Below are 17,968 nucleotides of genomic sequence, written 5' to 3'. Positions count from 1 at the left end.
GCATAACTTCTACTCCCTTGTATTCTAGTCCTCGAGATATAAATGCAAACGTTTACTCCTTTTTTAACTTCAGAAGCATTTTTTTTCAAAAAGAAACCTCTAGATTCATCATTCGGTATTGATATCTGTCTCAAGTAGACTGGAACCAAAACCTCGATCCTCAAGACTTGAAACAGTCAGTGTTTACATTACTAAGTTTATTGCTTTTTAAAATATTGTCTATGGTACTGGCTAGAACTATGCTGATGTCAGTCAGAATCTTTTAAGATCTAACGCCACTAGTGTAGGCCATCCAGTTAAACTTAGCAAAATACTTGACCTTCCTATGAAGCTGCATTAAATGTACTTTGAGATGTTTATTTAAACTGCTTGAATTATACTGAGATAGTGACAGCTTCATATTCTCCCAAATTGGACTGGACCTTAAATCCTTCTGTCTCTTATCAGCTGAACTGTTTGTTATTTTGTTGGGTTATTCAATCAAACCTCATGCTGCTCGGGCCCCAAAGAGACGGATGGGCCTGCTGATAAGAGTTGGTGCTGGATACCTGCATAATTTTAAACCTTCAAAATGATATAATGAAAATTCACAAAAGGACGGTGTTAACCTTTTGAAGACCACGGAATAATTTTGCACCCAAAAATCTAAAAATTCAGGGTTTTTTTAAATCAACAAATACAACAAGTGAAGAATGCTCTTGACAACAATCACTTTAGAGTGATTAGCATTGGAAACTATCAATAGGGAGAGATAAAGTTCCTTCTGTAATTCACAGTTTTCTGTGCCGATAGTAAATATATATATTATGGTGAAAAGGAATGTACTATTTTCAGTTGCTGGGAGATAAGCTTTGTGCTTAGGTAAGTGCAACATGTATCTTTAGGAAGAGAGTGCTTACTCTGTATGGGGCAAACACAAACTCGACCCATGTGGATAACGCAGCAGTCTGGTTTGGAGACGCTCCTGCATGCGTCAAAAACCTAGCTGACCAAAACTAATTCAGTCAGAACATTCTCTCTGATTAACAAAAATATAAAGTTGATCAAAGGATAAAAACTCTAGCGCTATTTCCCCTCAGATAATGAAAGTTGCCATCAGCTTTAGTCTGTCGCACCACACAAAATATTAAAGATGTATTCTTCCCCTGCCAAGAAATAGGATAATATAGAAGCTATGCTTCTGCCTATATGATGATATATTATATATTATATAATATAATATAATTCAACATTTGCAAGTGCAACTCAGTATTGAGTTTTGGACCACTGCATAAGCTACTCACAGAGGCACCACGGTCCTGAAAATGTACCTGCTGAACTTTCTCCTCATTTATCAAATGCATGATTCGATTAATTAAATTACTTTGAAACACGTCACATCACATTACTTGTACTTGATGTTGGCATGACAAAAATTACACACAAATCATCTAGCTTCTATCCCTCTCTAAACAAATACTCACTCAAGTTCTTAATGGAAACAGTGCCTCTTTGTGACCCCTCGATGGTGTTACATCCATATACACTCACAGTGACTGATTGGGGAATAAACTATCTCAAATCCTCTTGTCATTTTAAATTCACATTATGTATTAATTTTTCATCCCAGTTACAGTTTACTTCAGCTTAATAGATAATGTCAATCGCAAAACGGCCAGGCCTCAATTGTTTGTAATTCTATTAAACATGTTTCCTTTTTCATATATGCAGGAACAGTCCAGGGCAACAGTGGAACAACTTTCTATAATTTTGTCTGATAACGCTCCTGCGAAGCACCTGGGATGTTTTACTATGTTAAAGGTTCTATGACAAGAACTGAATTGCACTGGACTGAATGAGAAAAGAGTGATTCAGAATTTCGTACAACCTTGTATTATTTTGCAGCTCCAACCAATTGTGCCACCTCTGTTAGCATCCCAGTGAATGATTACTGGGGGCAGAGTCACTGCCTTTGGATGAACTTGTACCTCAACTGAGTGCATTTGGCAGATGAAAACACAGACAAGATTTCATCTGAAAGAGCCAGGCTTACAAACTATAACAACAACAACTTCCATTTATATGGCACCTTTAACGTAATAAAAAAATCCCAAGGCACTTCACAGGAGCATTATCTGACAAAATTTGACACTGATATTAGAGATAAAGAGATATTAGTACAGGTGACCAAAGAGGTAAGTTTTAAGGAGCAACGTAAAGGAGGAGAGAGAGGTGCCGAGGCGGAGAGGCTTAGGGAGGGAATTCCAAAGCTTAGGGCCTAGGCAGGTAAAGGTACAGCCGCCAATGGTGGAGCAAAGGAAATCGGGGTGCACAAGAGGTAAGAATTGGAGGAGCGCTGAGGTCTTGGAAGGTGGTAGGGCTGGAGGAGATTAGAGAGATAAGGAGGGGGGACTTTCCATCATATAGACTCTTTTGTAACATGGGCCGTGGTCTGTGGGATACTCTGCCATCTTACATGATCTAAAAACAGTTTTTTGATACAGCGAGACTGTGTGCATGCACCAAATGTTGGATGCTTTATCCTTTATAAAATGTACCAAAGCAGCATCCTCTCTTCCAATTATTTTCACGTTCCCTTTGATTGATAAAATTGCTTAAAGGGAAGACTATTTCTGGTATTATTTATTGCAGGTAATTTCAAGACCAGCTTGTATATTCTGCTGTGCACAAAACCTTAGCCCATTGGTGAGAAAATCCTGACAAATGTTATCGAATGATATTGCCTTATTGTCCCCTCATGCATGGAATGAGCTGGTGAGAGTTTGTGGACTAGTGAGGGTCAGTGAGGGTGCAAGAGACAAAGAGTCATCGCTCCCCATAAATTCAGGTAGTCGTTGCCAGCTGACAGATTTATGACGAGCCAGTGTGTATCTCTCTTTGGACACCTCCACTAATCATGTATGTACTCCGGGGAACTTATCACATCGAAATCTATCATTTGTCCAAACTTTTTAAGGTTTTTGGAGGTTTAGATAAATAAACGGACAGTGCCACGGCTGACGGTTAGTATTCAGAGGCCACGCACCTCCTGCCACATGAAGCCCCACAGCCGTTACTTCGGGCTCCCAGCCAAGCAGGTTGTCAATGGCTGGACTATGGGATAGATAGACAGGCAGTTTATCAGTTAGCAGTGACAATAACTTGAGACATTCATTCATGTATGGTACTGTTTATATAATAACTTAAAACCTGCTCATTATTTCTTCGCTAGGACAATTGGAGCTTTCAAGACTTGAGATCGATAGATTTTTGTTAGGTAAGGGCATCAGGGGAGATGGAGCAAAGAGTTGAGGTGCAGATCAGCCATGATCTAATTGAATGGCGGAACAGGCCCAAGGGGCTGAATGGCCTACTCCTGTTCCTAATGTTCCTATTCTTTCAATGCCCTGAAGCAGTACATTTGAGTAAAATACCAATGCTAAATAAAAAAGGACAATTTGTGGGTGGAATCTCAGGACAGGTCATGGGTTTGATATCTATAAATTTTGATTTCAGACAAATAAAGCACATTTAGTGCTTTTTCCTTACACCATTGCCCATTTACACTGCAGCTGGAATCTTACATTTAGTGTGAATGCACTGCAAATGTACAAATAACAGAGCAGTCAGCCTGTTGTTCCAGTGGATTGACATGCCAAATTCTTAGAGTGGAATGTTCACCTATTCAGTGTTCTCCACTAAGTCCGATCCTCAGTAGGGTTGGCAGGAGCTGCAAAGGCCACAGATGCAGAAGGAGGAACAGATAAATTGGTGCTTGAGTCACCTGGGCCACTTTCATGAGCAGCCATTTGCCGACACCGACAGAGCATAGTCCCCTTCACCCACTCTCATACACAGAATGAGGCCCAGCGTTGGAAAAGAAAATGAGACAGAAGCTAATCTATTCTTAAAACCTGCCATTTATTGATGCTCAAATGATCTTTGATTTCTTTTTAACGTATTCAATTTTTTAAAATGGTCTTTCTTTGAATGCTTATTCTGCACTACACTTTGCATTTTTATGTGATTGTAGAAAATAACACGCTGTGCTATTCCAGAACACTTACCTCAATTTAAGAAAGAAAATATGGAACAAAATAAGGCAACTTGGCCCAGCAGACCATTTCTCCCACAGTCCATGCTGCATGGCCCTGTCACAGATTCTATTTAACAATGGCAACACTCACAATTTACTTCTGAATCCTGTAATTTTCAATAGTTGTTTTAATGCTTTTGTTTCACATGCTAAAATTGAACAAAGTAAAACATCCAGAAAGGCACCACCTCTTAAAAGGACCAATAATGGGAAAGTTGCGGTGGTAGCAGAGAAAATGGACTCATTGTTTACAATGGCATAGTGGAGACATGTGGGCAACGCTGCCTTTGTCTTATCATTATCATCATCGTCATCATCATCACAACAGCGTGGAGAGAGAGCCGAGGAGCCGCTCCCAGGACTCGGTGAACCCCCCAGGAGGGGACGGGGCTTCCGCCATCCCCGCAGGAAGAAGCAGAATATGGACGGGCTGGTGCTGGACAAGCTGGCGGTCCTCCACACACACTGGTGGACAGTGAACAAGAGCCTCCATATTCAACGATCACCTTGCATGGAATGGCAGAAACAGATGAAGGTTGGCTGGAAGTAATACAATCGCTGATTAGAGTTTTCCTCCAGAAGATCTTTTAGGACCAGCTGTCATTACATTACCGCTCAATGAGTGTCCGCTGACAACTAGGGACGCATTTCAGAAACGGTCAGAAATGTAGAGTTTTATTGCATCTCTAGCAAAACAGAACCTGGGTCCTTGGAATATTTAGTGGAGAGTGGCGAACATACAAACATACGCACAATGACGGACGGGAAAAGACCCATTGGTCCATCCAGCCTGTCCCACACAACTACGATGCCTTGTGCATCAGAATATATACACTCCCCACCCCACCCGAAAGCCTTGTGATCACCTGGGAGAGGCAAAAGAAAACAGATAAAAAACCAGGCCAATTGGGGAAAAAATATGGAAAATGTCTCTATGACCCCCCACCCCAGGTGATCAAAACTAGTCCAGGAGACCACTCTGGTCCTGATTAATGTTATACAGTACTTAGCTTTTGCACAAGGTGATCTCCGCCCCAGCCAGAAGCAGGTCCACCTCTCGCTTCAAGGAATACAGCGAATCAACTTTCACTGCACGAGTCGGCAGCCTAATCCATCGGCCCACTATTCTCTGGGAAAAGAACCACTTCCTGATATCTAACCTAGTACTGCCTTTACATAACTTGAGATTGTCAACCCATGGTCCTCCCTAACCTATTTCATTGAAACTAACTGTCTATACAAACACAATCTAATCCCTTCATCATCTTATAAACCTCTATCAAATCACCCCTAATTCTGCACTTCCCTAAAGTGTAGAGTCCCAGCTCTTTGAGTCTATGTGAGTGCACAGTCTCACCACACGGTCATGCATTTCTCCCTTATTGCCCTGGAGAAGTTTGCACAAACAATTGAAAATAAATGAAGAGTCTCTGAGTCATGTATTAGTGATCATGTATTAGTATGACTGATCTACTTACTGAATAAATATGCTGAGCCATTGGGGACCCTTACTCTACTATTTCTTTACCTTTTAGCAATGCAAAATATCAGAACAATATCACTGTTTCTATCCTTTTGTTCGTTGTTTTCACCACTGCGAGAAGGTAGGAAAAAGTTCCAGGAAATCATCAAGGAAGTTCAGAAGAACATGTAGTTCTGCAAGAGCAGTCAGAACATAATGAGTGAGCAATGCAGTTAAAAATACTGTAATATCATCTCGGATTACACTGCTCAAGCTCACGAGCTACTGGACATCAATAAAGTACACTTTGTACACCCTTCTGTTAAAAACACCCAATACATTGGGCCAGAAATCCCGAAATAACGGAGCGCTCCCCGTTTTTAGTGGTGAACTAAAGGAGCAAGTTCCCCGCGTTTGTACATGTGCAGTGAAACGCGGAAATCGTGAACTTGCTCCTAATGGGTCGCCAGCGTTTTGGCAGCTGCGACTTAAGGGCCATCGCACGCCGCAATCACTGAAATCATTGAAAAATCGCAAACTTGCTCATGTGCCCATCTGGAAAGTAACTAATTACGCCACCAAAAGGTACGTTTAAAAATACCAGGTCAAAACTAAGTTTTAAAAGTGCGGTTCGTCTTCATGACTTAATAGTCTAAATGTGGAGTCTCATATTTCTCTTTATTTTAATAGTTTTTGGTCATTAAAAAAAATTAATTATTTTTTTTATTTTTCCCTTCTGTCTCTTTAGTTTAATTCAATTATTTCTTTGGCTTTTTATTCAAAAAAATATTTTTTTTATTTACAACGATATCCAGAATACTAACTCTTTCAATGAATGAAGTCTGCTTGAGCAATGCAGCCTGAATCTGTGGGCATGACTTCTCTTCCTGACAGATTTTGTGGGCGTGTCTGCTATTCTCACAGGCAGTTCCGTGTGTGTCAAATCACGCTGCTCAGAGGCTGGGTTGATAGCGCACAAATTTTTTTAAAGTTCAAAATCAAGCAGGTCGACGCCACAGAGCCTGCAGCAAGTATTTTCGTTAATTTAATTCGCAGGAGCTGTGGTGAGCGTTGTCTCGCCGCTCCGAGTGATTTCTGGCCCATTGTGTCCGTTACAAATGTTTTCCCTAGTCATGTGATCTAGCTCACACTCCCCCGGCTGAAGTCCTTCTTGTCGCATGTTACGAAGCCAATTGTGTCAGTCACAAAACATGGATATGCAATAAATGCGTCTGTTACAAGATGTGGGATGGACCTCATACAAAATAAGCACGCAGCAATGGTGGTCACATTCACAACTTGAGAATTATACTAATTTTGGAAATGGGGAGATTGAGGAAAAATATTGATCCAGAGTATGAGACATTCTAATAAGAGTTTTGAAGCCATTCATTTGACAAAATTTCCTATATTACTACAGTAGCTACACTTCAAAAGTACTTCATTGGCTGTAATGCGCTTTGGGACGTCCTGAGGACGTGAAAGGTTCTACATGAATGAAAGTCTTTTTTTCTTCTTTCTTTCAAATGTGACATCGTCATTATGTGCACTTTTATATTGCATCAACTTCTTTTTTCTAAAATTTCAATTTACTCTGTTCCTAGTTTTTCCCTTCAGATTTGTATCACTTGCTCTGTCAATCTCTATGCAATACTGTTCTTCATTTGCTGCAGCTTTCTCTCCATTTCAGGCCTTTGCTTTCCATTTCTTAAAATTTAAATTCTCCTCTTGCTTCATGCTAATCTAAATTCATCTCTCTCTCTCTCTCTCATTATTCTATTTTTTTAGGACTCCGCTAGATTTTTCTGGGTCCTCCCTCTCACATTTCTCTTTCTACAGCCAAGTTCACTGACTTTCCCTCAGCTCTTATAGGGTCGATCAAATTGCCTCTTAGTCTCCTTTATAATTCTGCTCTTCTTTTCTCTTTGTCTGTCAGTGTAGTCTATCCTTATGTTTCTGCACTGTTCCCATCTCTCCAGACACCCCCGCCCAGTTCCTGTCCTCCAGACTCTTAATTATCTCTGGCAGGATCCCGATAATATTACCCGATCTGATTTTCTGTGGGTGAGAATTATTGCTGATCACAAAAACAGATAATAATATTACGGGTTCATGATATTCTGGAGGAATCTTATTCAAATATGAAAGGGTCGCCGTAGAAACAGTTTAATAATGGATAAGTATATCATTTGCAGCTCAGAAATACTACAGAAATTACCAAAAGATTTAGGAATGCAATCCAGTCTCCTACCAGAAAACTAAACTGGCTACAGAGACCGTGACAGAGATACACGCAGACCAAGGGTGGCACATGCCTTTGCACATGTGCAAAAGCCATTTTGCTTACTTTTTCCACATGTGGGGATTAAGGGACTCAGAAGACAGCAGAAGCTGAATATATACACTCCATGCAGAGACACAAACACTCTGCAAGGTCCAGGACAGCAGCAGACAGAGAGTCTGGTCTGCTGTCCTTGGTGAACTTCAACTTGACTGACAGTCTGGGGAAGTTGCTGTGCATTTTAAAGAGCAAGGACAGCAGCAGAAATCTCAGTCAGCTCATAGACCCATATCTAGGTGGGGGAGGGGGGGTGCTACAAATAGCTCATTTACATCACTTCCCCCAGCCCAATTCAAATGCATTTTCACAATTATTGACTCACCACTTCTTGCCACTTGAGGGGAAGTCTAAATAGACAAGCATCAGTCCAGAGTAAGGTTTGTTTATTATCAGGTCGAACAATAACCATTGATCATGAGTGATGCTTGAGTCACATCTCTGCACTTGGGAGACTAGGTGCTTTAGACTCTCTTGGAAGCGGACATTACTGCCACTTCTTTCTTATCTTATGGTCCCAATGTCAGAGTGGCTCTGAAGTTTTACACTCCCATTCCACAATAAGTAAGATTGTTTTCTGTTTCGACTCCAGACATATGCAAATAGACAGTAATGTGATGTTAAAGTCTTTACAGCTCTCAAGAAAAGAAACAAAAATGGGTGCTATCTTTAGAATTCATTCACCTGGAACAGCTAACAGGTATTGATGAGAAATTAACTCCATTTTATTAAGTTGCACTGGATTTCCTGAAGCGAAATAGTTGTGCTCCTAAATCGCAAAGCGCCACAGTACACTCAGTTCCTTGATAACTTAACATGTTAATATATGCCTATTTGGTTTAAATAGAGTTTTGTCAAATACCATTGAATGTGGCAGGCAATTATAAAATGTAAAACAATCATTTTAAATACTAGCAGGTCCTGTATGGAATTGCTCAACGTATGCTGATTTATAAGGACAAGAGTATCACACCATGTAATGGGCAATGTATTATTCTGCTGTTTAGGGGGAGCTGTGACCCAATTGTTGTTAAGAAAACAAAAGCTCAGGTAAATCAGCATTTTGATTGCCATTTAGGGAGGAACTGTGCAGACTGGAAATGCTTACAAGTTGCCCGTTTCAAGTCAGAAGTATTCAGTATTAAGGGGCTCGCTTGCTTTTTCTTTTTTTTAAATTGCTATGCAATTATAACAAACTATGATGTCTAGATTGTGAGATCTCTGCATGCTAGATGTACAATGTTTAGTACTTTACGAATGAATTGCTTAGTAAGTAAGAGGATGCGCTATTTTATGATGACAGGAACATAGTACCCTATAAACACAGTGTATTATTATACTACTGATAAATTGCAGGGGTACGTGTCCTTTTAAGACCGTATGTTGAATAAGCAATGACTGAGTTCATTTAAGGATGTTGTGAATGTCTGCCCTTTTTTCTGTTTTTAAAAAATTGCATTAGGTGTCACACAGAAATATGTGCAATGGACAGGAAGTATTTTGCTACATTAAAGGCGCTATATAAATGCAAATTGTTGTTCAGCATTTTTAATTATATAGATGGGCATGTTCGATGACAGCTATCAGCTTAAAAACGGTTGAATAAAGGTGCAATTTTGGTGTGAAAGTACTTCAAGCATTGCTGCAGTACAAGGTTATACACACATGACAATGACTTCTGGTACAATTATGCGTGTGCAGTCTGCTGCTCGTGTGTCTGTCATGCAGCTTCGAGCTCTGCACCTTCCTCCCTGCCAGCCAATATATTCAATCTGACTCATTAAAAAATACACTTGTTAGTAATAAATTTGGATGAAAATGTTGTGGAAGTATCAGCATTAACACTGCATAGGTCTCGAAATTTCTCAATGCTGCTATAGCAGTGGACATTGGGGTCTTTTAAAAGTTCCTCCAACTTCATTGTCAAGTGGCACAGATCTATACTTTCTCCCTTCCAACTTCACATCAAAACTAATCTATCCTTTGCTGAGAGGAGTAAATATGTCCTGAATTCCTCCAAGATACTTGCTGGAAATAAAATAATCTACTTTTAAGAACATAAGAAATAGGAGCAGGAGTAGGCCATACGGCCCCTCAAGCCTGCTCCTCCATTCAATAAGATCATGGCTGATCTTTGACCTCAACTCCACTCTCCGGCCTGATCCCCATGGCCCTTGATTCCCTTCGAGTCCAAAAATCTATCGATCTCAGCCTTGAATATACTCAATGACTGAGCATCCGCAGCCCTCTGGGGTAGAGAATTCCAAATATTCACGACTCTCTGAGTGAAGAATTTCCTCCTCATCTCAGTCCTAAATGTCTGACCCCTTATCCTGAGACTATGTCCACTAGTTCTGGACTCTCCAGCCAGGGGAAACATTCTCTCAGCATCTACCCTGTCAAGCCCTCTTGTATTTTTTTTCCCATAATGGAATGCTCCTTTCCCGCTGATTTCTAATCAATAAAACAGAACAGGAAAGTCTAGTAGATTTGAAAGTCCACCACCATAGTGACCTAAACCTGCCATATTACCACCTAGGCAATGAAGATGAAAATCTATTTTCCTGTTGGTGTGCAGCTTGGTTTCACATCGGTCTGTCCCTTCGCCAACTGAATTATTGGAGGAGCCTTTGTGATTGTGTTCGATCCCTAAAACCTACATTAAGACTTAAACCCTCACATGAAACTTTTGTTCTTCTTCACTCCCAAACTTGGGTGAAAACAGAAATTTCATCAGATCAAAGAATTCAAGATGCAGCAATTCAAGCTGTTAGAAACACTTCCTGTAAAGGTTTTTGTGATGTTTGCCCTTTGTTTTTCTTTCCTTTAATATTATACAAATAAGTTAGCGCCAGCCCCAGTAGATAGACAAGCAGCTGTGTTCCTGCATGAACACGAGATCTAAGGCCTGGTGAACACACATCGCTGACCAACAGCTGCCTAAGTAATTACTGGCTGTGTGCGGTATAATGGGAGCAAAGGTGGGCTATAGGAGGGAAGGAAGTGCACTACTAGGGTCTCTGTTTGTCTCTGCTGCTATTTCAGTTGCTGATTGCGTTTTAATTAGTGCCTCTGAGGCCTGGTCTCCTGCAGGGCAGACAAGTAACACCAGTAGCTGTCTTCCCAACTTTCTCTTGTCAGAACATAACTGGGTCTACAGGTGTCTGGCAGAAGGAAAGTTTTCATCGTGGATTCTGAGCGATGATAAAAGATGTACTATTTTTCAGGGTCTGACAGCTGCTGAACAACAATCACACTCCTTTCTGCACAAGCTAAATTTTGAGCACCATTTTTTCCCCCCATTAGAACGAGTGTGCTTGTACAAATGTTAGCAAGAATGTGCTTGGAAATCCCCACAAGTATGACCACTTTTGACGGTGATGAGAAGGAGCATGTATACCATTCCAGAGTAAAGCTGGTATCCATTGTAAATTAAATATTGGGGTAAAACTGATGTAATGGACCCACTGACATGCCAACTTTAAGCAGACTGTTTCCGTAACAGCTGAGTATGGTTCACTCTGCTAAAAAATCTCTCGTTGCAATATTATTTGCTGTAGTATGCTCTTCTGCAACATATTTTGGGTTGTTTGAGATTTCGGAGTTTCCAAGTACCACTAGATATATTTTGTCACTACATATTTATTTCTTTTCAAGGTACATATTGCATTTTTCAATGTCTTTAACAAAAGTGTTTGAATTATACTCTGAAATTTTACCCTAAAGCTTCACTCAGACGGCAGAACATGAGAATCAGCATTTTTCCAGCCTATCTCTGGAAATTAAGATACTTGACAGTTCGCCATTAGCAACTCGACAGCTCTCCATTAGCATGTCCCCATCAGCCCCAGTGTGAAAGGTGAAAGCTGGTAACAAGAGCTGACCTGCTACGACTGGAGTATAAACAGGGTCAGCTCTGGATTTTATTGAGGTAGTAATCTGAATAAATAGGTAGCACACCAGGAAAGTAGGGATGGGAAGACTTTATTGTTCCTTAGCAATATAGCTCCAGGCAGAGAAACCCTCCTGTGAAACCACTAATAAGCACCAGAGACCACTTATTACTGAACATCCAGTAAGTGTGCATGCACTTGGGATTGGTACACATCAAGTACTAGGAACTAAATGTAGATCCCACATTTGATAGCAAAAACTATACTCCCACGTGGTTGTTCTATGGCTGCAGTTGGACGGAGATATATTCCAGAAAACAAAATAAATATTTGTTTCCCTTGTGATCATACTGGGATTCATATTAGCATAAGCTTTTTAACCTGCAATTCATTCCAACTTTATTCATTAAACTGTTTATTCTAGTCTGCTTTATCTCAAACCTTGTTTATTTTCATGATTAAAAGTTGGCTGGTCATTCCAGAACACACATCAGCCATGACCAGCAACCTCTTTAGTACAGCAGGCAAGTATCTAGGGGGCTGGTTTCCTAACTTTTAAACTCAAAGCAGCCAATCAGTTTATAAAACCAATTAAAACTAATTAGTCTACCTCACATTTAAAGGCCTGGGTCCTGCTTTTTGAAAAAAAAATCTAATTATCTACTCACTTGTAGGGTCTAATCTTATTAATCCAACCATTGGTTGTAAAGTGAAAGCATGCTACATTGACCGCAATCCTTAAAATGACCAATATAATTGTGATATTGTTAAACTATCGCACTGAAAACCAGAAATGTCACACGGCACCTCATCCAACATACAGACTCAGGCTAGAAGTTTCATATACCATACTGTATATACACATAGGCTAGAAGTACCATACACCATCCTTCTATATTCACACAGACTGGACAGTTCATATACCATACTCTATATGGACACAGGCTAAAAGTTTCATACATCATACTGTATATGGACATCGGCTATAAGTATCATATACCACACTCCGTACACACACTGGCCTGAAGTATCATATATCATACTGTATATGGACACAGGCTATAAGCATCATATACCACACTGTGTATACACACTGGCTAGAAGTTTCATACACCACAGATGTATTATTCTACAGATATCCTGCCCTTCACTCCTGAAGACAATGACTCATATGATTCCATAGGTGTTTGCCACCCTTTAGTACCCTGCCCAAATGGTCATTACTCGGGTATAAGCATGGGCAGTGGAGTCATTTTCACTTTTGGCGAGGGCAATAAGCTGACGGTTGTGAATTCGCTGCGTGTTACACACCTTGCCCGAGTTTCCTTTCTATTGACTTCAGTGGGACTGAACATCAAGAAGGGCATATAACGAGGGCCAATCCACAACTGCCAGTTTACCATCCGTGCCGAAAGTGAAAATTTACTTCACGAGTGTTGGCATGTTATAACGGAACATCCACTATCTGCACTCATATTATCTCCCATCCTGGTTATCCACATGAATTTTTGCAGGGAAAAGCCTCTGCAATACAATTCCTTGTTGCATGACTTCTTTTGTTATTTATGTTTATCACCTTTATTTGGTGAACAAAACTACCATGTCTTTATTTGTGGTTATCTGTATTTGTACTTGCCTTCATTCCAATGCCTAGGGTATTGCCGTACTATATGTGTTCGACCAAAATTTGGGAATTATAGATAATTTCTATTATCCACTGGGGGAATGGCCCTCATTATGGCAGGTAAGGCAGGTTCCGTTTTATTTCATTGCGGGGCCATCACAGCAGAGGCTGACCCAGACATCCATTCATAAGTGCTTTGCAGCATGAGTCAGTGGATAACAATCAGGAGTGGGAACACTGCCTGATTTTTCTCCTTCTTAGACTGGCCATATTGAAGCCAATTTGTAGTGGCCTCATTGAGACTGATTAACCCAACACAGACCAGGGATCAAACTGGGCACTTTCCTGATTTGCAGGACTCAGCATCAGACCACAAAGTGTATTCATCCACCGAACCACAGAGAGCAGGAGTGATTTGATTTTTTAAATTTATTTGTGGTTGGGGGAAGATGGCCTCTCACTCCTGTCCAATCTATTTTTCCGTTGCTGCACTCCAGTGCAAAACACTGTAATAGGGGTGTAAAGGTGTTCAGCAATAATGTACAAACCATGATTCACAGATTCATTCTGTTGTGTTTTCCATCATTACATAGAATTATGCACAATATACAGCACGGAAACAGGCCATTCGGCCCAACAGGTCCATGCTGGTGTTTGTGCTCCACATGAGTCTTCTCCCACCCTTCTTCATCTAACCCCATCAACATATCCTTCATGCTGAATAAGCTTGCGTGACCCATTACTATTAATAGCAAATATGGGCTCAGCCTCACAGTGTGGTACTGGGTCATCCTTGGAGCAGTCTTCACTGATTACCATGTTACATTTTTTCTTAAGACTAGCCAGGTGTGGGATGTGCAGAAATCCATCACCATGTTTAAGAGGCTGTGAAGCAAACCACCGAGAAACCCACAATAAGTGGAATTTCTGTTTGCCTGATATGGAGTACAGTCCCTCTGTCTCTTTCTGTCTCCCTGTAGGTTCACTTTCCCAAGTCCAGAGATCATAGGTGCAGGGAATTAACGTAAAGGAAGCTCAAAAATAAATGTAAAGCAAAGTGGACTACACCTTTAAAGGTTGCAATCATATTCATGTTGGAAATTTCCATAACGCTAACATACATGAACAAAAGTGTAACTTGTATTTTTAACAGTTTATGAAGACAGATGCTCAAACTATTTTTTAAAATTATTTTTCTTTAAACGCCCATCTAAATTACCCTGCCGCGTTTTTATTACATTATTTAAATAGGAACCAGACAGCGTTATTTTTAACTGACTTTTCCAGCCACCCTTTAATGAACCCTTCTGAAGACCTATTATTTCCAAACATAATAATCAAACTGAATCCACTAATTCTTCAAATCATTTTCCCTCAGGGTGGGGGGGAAGGGAATGGGTGATGAAAATGTTTATTGTTTTCACAAGAATATAAAGAGTGGGATTTTTCTGACCACCTCCCCCAAAAAAACTCATATGTGTCCCTGTTAAAGAAAATATAAAAATTAATTCTAGATGAACACAATGAGGGAAGATATGTTGCAGTCAGAATGTGGAACAAGAGTCTAAAGGTCTTCATGGTGATTTCCTCAATCAGTCATTCTAGCTAAATCCTGAGCACGTTCTTTTTGAACTGTAATACTAACCGGAGGAAATCTTCATTCACAATGTTGCTACACACAGCGACAGAAGTGGTTCTTCCCCCCAATGTGGGATTTACAGAGCTGCAGTGGGATTTCTCTGGCTGCCGGCCGATTTTTCCCTTTCCTCTGCTGTTACAGTGTATTCCTGGCAGGAGTTTCAGCCAAATCAGATCTGTAGCCCGACTGGGCAATTTCAGGTAAATCCATAACCGCACAATTGTACGCTGTTGGACGGGTGAGGCATGGGCTCATTACCTTTTTTTGTTAAACATAGAATGTACAGAACAGAAACAGGCCATTTGACCCAACTGATCTTTGCCACACGATTATGCTCCACACACGCCTCTTCTCACCATACTTCATCTAACCCTATCTGCATATCATGATGTGGAGATGCCGGTGATGGACTGGGGTGGACAAATGTACAGAGTAGTACAACACCAGGTTATAGTCCAACCTATAACCTGGTGTTGTACTACTCCGTACATTTATCTGCATATCCTTCTATTCCTTTCTCCCTCATGTACTTATCTAGCTTCCCCTTAAATGCATCTATGCTATTCACCTCAACCACTCCATGTGGTAGCAAATTCTAACCACTCACTGGGTAAAGAAGTTTCTCCTGAATTCCTTATTGGATTTATTAGTGACCATCTTATATTTATGACCCCGAGTTTTGGACTCCCCCACAAGTGGAAACATCTTCTCTACGTCTACCCTATCAAATCCCTTCATAATTTTAAAGGGAAGGCTGAGGTCACCCCTCAGCCTTCCCTTTTCTAGAGAAAAGAATCCCATCCTTCTCAGTCTTTTGGGAAGCATGAACTTATTACATGGGGTCTGGTGAGCTGGTTACATAGGAAAGTGGCTTCCATTATGTTTGATTGCTGTGGTGATATAAAACCCCTCTGTAATAAAGAACATTCTGGCATTTGCAGGGAGCTTGGCTAGGAGATGGATGTATATGCTATGAGCTCGCTACTGCTTTCCTTACAATGTATTTGAGATGGCAGAGAATAGAGACAGTGATAGGTTGTCTACTGCAAATCATTCTGAGGAATGGAGTATGGGAAAGGTTGAAAGGTTTTTGTAAAATTTTGTTAGGACTTTTTTTTCAGTGGAAAGGCAGATGGATTACTGTAAGGAAATGTACTTCAGTACAGGAAACACAAAACGTGTACAGAATGGATGGGAATTTGTCAGCACAGAACACAGATTTGAATATACTGATTGAACAAATGTTGAATATCCTATCATTGTCAGGCTGTTACCAACAGAGCTGGTCAAGGAACGCACTGAATTTCAAGAAAGTTCTATTATTAAGTGAGTTATTTTAACCCTGTGGAAGAAAAACTTGTATTTATATAGTGCTTTTCATGACCTCAGGATGTCCCAAAAGGCTTTTCAGCCAATGAAGTATTTTTGAAGTGTACTCACCGTTCTAATGTAAGGAAACAGGGCAGCCAATTTGCGCACAGCAAGCTCCCACAAACAGCAATGAGATAAACGGCCAGCTGACGGAGGTGAAATTGGTCTTTGGTAGTAGCGGGTAATGGATGGATAGTGAATCAGCAGCTCCTTTTAAACCCTGCCTTGATTTTCTTTTCCACTGAGGGTTCCACCAGAATTCCAGCTGGAGACTGGGAGAATTCCAGGTCCTTTATATCCCCAGACATCTCTGAGAAAAAGTCCAGCATTTATATAGAATTACATAAAATATACAGCACAGAAATAGGCCATTGAGCCCAACTGGTCCATGCCAGTGATATAGCACCTTATCATTTCTCTCAAACATATCAAAGTGCTTATACAATGAATTTTCTTGGGAGTGCAGTGACTGTTGTTATGCAGGCAAAATTCAGCAGTCATTTTGCATGCAGCAAATCTCACGAACAGCAATAACCAATTTATATGCTCTTTTGGTGGTGTTGACTGAAGGAAGAATGTTTAGCCAGGTTACCTGGTGGGTTCTACTGCTCTTCTTCGAATAGCGCCAATAGATCTTTAACATCCACCTCAACCATCAGAACAGACGGGCAGGTGGACAGGGCCCAAGTTTAACATTTCATCTGAAAATGGCTCTTTGAGCAACGTTGCATTTTCTCAAGTGTGGCACTGGAGTGCCATTTGAGATTATGTGCACAAAAAATAAATTAAATGTATAGCCGCTGTCATCAGTGGTGAGCATCAAACTGTAACCATAGCAACTCTCGCTGACCCAGCTTCCCTCTCCATAAATAACTGAACAAACAGACCTTTTGCACTGAATGAAAATAAAATAAAATAAATCTCCCTATCATGTTGTAGCAATAATCCAAACTGCCTCGACTGGTTTGTGTGAACAACTTGAACTACTTGGCCTACCAGGAGTCAGAAGACCCTTTGGTGAGACTGAGGATACATATTTGAGTCTTTTAGTGTTGTGAGATCACTAATGGCTAATGAAGAAAAAACCTGAATTTCAAATTTCACAATAAGAAGAGGAACTCAGATAAGAGATAAGATCATTTCAGAGCGGGAACACTGTACAGGAGCTTTCCAAACCATCTTAACCACTGGCCTTAGCAAGCGGACAGCAGGTCTTCGCTCCCTATTTTCTGTAGTTCTAATGAGTACAATGCCCTGCAGTTTACAACATGCCCAATGAGACCATGTAACCTTCTTCAGTATTCTTGCTATCTTACATTGTTATGTCAAACTGTTGCAGTTATGTAAACTGTACTAAAACCATCAATGACCGATCAAGTCAGTCGCGCTGAAAATCTTGCACATTTCTCATATAATAATTTGAAGACTTATCCTCAGTATTGCTCACTAACATGATTTTATTGTGATACCCATAAATTTCCCCTTTCTGTGACAAGTCACTCTTGTCTCTCCAGCGTTTCCTCGGTTTCTTATTCCATGTACCCCTGGACGCAGGGCCATGAAAGG

Source organism: Heptranchias perlo, chromosome 23 (assembly GCF_035084215.1).
Source record: "Heptranchias perlo isolate sHepPer1 chromosome 23, sHepPer1.hap1, whole genome shotgun sequence".
Taxonomy (NCBI): Eukaryota; Metazoa; Chordata; class Chondrichthyes; order Hexanchiformes; family Hexanchidae; genus Heptranchias; species Heptranchias perlo.
The sequence above is the reverse complement of the archived record's forward strand: the minus strand, read 5'-3'. Positions refer to the sequence as shown.